Here is a 3,589-nt window from a genome sequence, read left to right on the forward strand (position 1 = left end):
CGATTGTTTCAAATACGCTTGACAGTGATGACAGGAAAATAATGCAACAAAGTTTGTTTTGGCTGTAGAAGATCTAGAAGAAAATAGTGTCATACAGCCGCTCTGGAGAAAACAGTGATGTCATCGTCCAGCTCAGTTCAGTTCTCATACAATGGTGTCAATGCATGCTGATTATGACATAATTTTGTTGAATATTAAGTGTCCCCGACTAAGCAAGCCACACTTACTAAAACTTACTAAAATTTTGAATGTTATTGTTTACAAATATCCACTCTGATATTCCTTGTATATGCAATTTACCAAAAACATGAAATAGCTACTGTCAGAACCCAAAACAATCCACAAATTGGCAATCATGTGTTACCACGGTAATCAATCAAGTCAGCACTACTTTAGGGGGGCTTCCACCAATCGAGTTCCACTACTTTAGGGTGTGTTACCATGGCAATGTGACAACAGACAACCACCCTCCCCCCCGTTGACCTCACCCTGAGGGAAAACTTTTTCCTAAGCTTTGTTCCAGAACTCCTGAATGGATTGTCTCCAATTCATCTCACCATGAGAAATGGGATGGGTCACTAAAGAAGCTGGCTTCAGAGGATTACAATAAAGCACATCACAACCTGTGACAAAGCAGCACAAAGCACTAGAAACAGCCCTAAGGGTCTCTGCGGGGCATAAGAAAAGCTGATCAGCAGCAGAAAACTTCACATTTATTTATTTGTACGTACAGTTCTCCTCTCAGTAGCCTACACATTTATACTGTGTGACTATGACAGATTTCAGATGATGTAATGTTTACAGACCATGTTCCAGGCACAATAGGGTTAAATAAAGGAGGCACTGAAGGCTTTTGAGCAGGAACCGTGGTAGACTTTTCTTATTAAATGCTGAACAACATGTTCAGATTACAGAGAGGTGACTGACTCATGGGAGCAGCGAGGTTACACCAGAAATACTGTGATCTTTAGTGATGCGTCCTATGGCGTGACAGCGATCACACTAAAGGCTACAGAATAAAACCTGAGTGTTAATGAGACGGAAAAACAGGATGGATCGATTCAACCAAAAGGGGAAGACAGGGAAAATTACGGACGAAATTGCAGAATCAATAAATGAATACAGCTGTCAGTCTACACTACTCGTAGCATTTATTATAGCCTACACATAGCATAATAAGCATAACTTTAATATTCTCCTCGACTCGTGATCTCGCATGGTCGCACATTAGGCAAATATTCCTGCTTTAGGCTATGACAGAGTAGTAATATATATATATATATATATATATATATATATATATATATATATATATATATATATATATATATATATATATATATATAGGCGAGCCTATATAAATATATGTGGCTCATTTGAGCTATATTTCAAATGAGAATATTACAATTACTATTATTGTGTCAAAAAGCAGAAATATTTGCCTGTGCGTTCATGCAAGAATCACGAGTAGCCTAGGATGTAAGTTATGCTTTTCCAGAATAAAATTTTTCGGTCTATGAATGAATGGCATACGCATATCTATACAGGACATCGCTAGAAGAAACAAATCATAATCATAAGTTAGAAGCAAAACGAAATTTTCGGATCTAAACATGCACATTAAACTGCGTTAAAAAACTTACCTTGTACAGTTTAAGGAAAAGATGTACTAGTTTTGTTCCTGTTGCGGCAGGTGCGTGTATCCGATGGTAGGTGAGTGTGTGTCGGTATCACCGGCATTCTGCGCGTCCAGCGCTGCAGCGACGCTCTCCAAACTGCAGTGTATTACAGCCAGCGGACACACTGCGCATGCGCTTGTAGTGTGTGCCGCGAGACCGCGCATGAGCAGCGCGCGCTCGCTGAGACTGGTTCAGGTGAATCTTGGGACGGGTCGAGTGTGACGTAGGCTCCCCCATGCGTAGGCTATGTCATTCGCTGGTGACGAGTGCAACATAATAGCCTAGGCTACTGCTCAGACACAATTATTAATATTGACATACATCATCGCTGGCTGTTTATTAAACATAAGCAGCTCTATTTGGCAACCATGGAGATGACGGGCCAATTATCTAGATACAAACAGCAAGTTGAGGGTAATTGTAGAACTTACTGAAAATGTATTCAATATTCTCAAATGCTGTATGCATTTTTTTTGCAGACCCATTTTCTTCTGGCAAGGCATTTGGCCTACAATAAATGTGCACGTCAAATGTTTTGTAGTTACACAGTATGAGTAACATTAGTTTATAATAATGTTTGTTATATTATGTTATCTGGTGTGTTCTGCAGAAATGGGCATACCTACTGTTGGACTGATTCTCACGTGTGCTGACTGACAATCTTGTTTCACATGCTAGAAAAACAGAAAATAGAGATGTACACCATTTAACTGACATTATATTCTTGTTTTATTTATTTAATTTTTAAAACAAAAATGCTACAAGTAGCCTACAAATCAGCTTTGATTTGGAGGGCCTTTGAAAATTGTCTTGGACAAATGGGGGCTGAGTTATTCTGTAGGCCTAATGCTAGCAGAAAGTCGATGAAAACCATGAAAACGCCAGGTCAACTAGTAAGAAAGACAACAGTGCCCTCTGTAGGCAGAATGCAGTCTTGACTGTATGATAAATAATGCCATAATGTATCCTGTGAACTGAAACAATGTTACAAGCCAAAGAATGTTTTAATTCATAACCAGAAAGGGTGTCAGGTGTAAATATGGTAAAAAAAAGCATAAATTATCACTGAAAGTATTTAATAAATGCGAATAAAAAAAAGATAATTATACATAAGAATTAAGAATGAAATTTTATTCAAAATTCAACATTCAGTCCTTTTTTGCCCTTAAACACCCAGTCCATTATTTATCAACAAATCCTCAAAAAAGCACACAGCAAAATTCTTTATACCCAAAGTAAAATACACGATTTTACAAATATATAGATCATACAGTTCTCATACAGTTACTGTACACTGTTATCTGTCTACTGTTAAGACAGAACTGAAACGTCACACAGAAACTGAAGGTTAGTTCATCAAATGAAAGGAGGCAAGAACAGGTGAAAACCAGGTGTGAGGATGTTTAAAGTCTGCAAGATTAAACTACATAATCTTGAATTCTGGCTATTAATAAAAACATAACATTTTATTTGGCATCCCTATTTTTTATATTAATTTGTTCTACATTAATCTCCTTTGACATAGTTTCCCTCCCCCCATCTGAGTTGGTACTGGGTTAATCTAATTTGACCAAACGTTATACTTTTGCATTTACAGAGTTAAATTTATTGGACTCTTACTACAATAATCAGAAGTGAATGCTTTAGAAAATCTCTTCTTCCTTTATATATATATATATTTAAAAAAGTTACGCAGAGAAAGAACAACAAAACCCAAACAGATATAAACAGCTGAGGCAGCTCACATAGTATTTCATGTCAAATTAATTTGGTTTACATTTTGTACAAAATACTCTCCTGGCTTACTTATTAAAGAAATGGAATGCAAGGAGAGATTGTTTAAAAAGAAAAAAAAGAAAAAAGAAAGATCACAGATTGTAAATGTCAAGTTAAACAAAGGTTTGCTGGTC

At 36.9% G+C, this 3,589-nt stretch overlaps 1 protein-coding gene across 1 annotated transcript in view; it reads right to left on the reverse strand.

Annotated features, from left to right (window-relative positions):
- Nucleotides 1-1,784, reverse strand: part of fhdc1 (FH2 domain containing 1) — a 42,442-nt gene extending 40,658 nt beyond the window's left edge. Inside the window, exon 1 of the mRNA XM_056265104.1 lies at nt 1,644-1,784. The gene's annotated coding sequence lies outside the window, so the exon portion shown is untranslated. The remainder of the gene's footprint in view (nt 1-1,643) is intronic.
- Between the last annotated feature and the right edge of the window lie 1,805 nt (nt 1,785-3,589).

The sequence above is a fragment of the Rhinichthys klamathensis genome, unplaced genomic scaffold, assembly GCF_029890125.1.
Source record: "Rhinichthys klamathensis goyatoka isolate OS25496 unplaced genomic scaffold, OSU_Roscu_1.1 h1tg000229l_1, whole genome shotgun sequence".
NCBI lineage: Eukaryota > Metazoa > Chordata > Actinopteri > Cypriniformes > Leuciscidae > Rhinichthys > Rhinichthys klamathensis.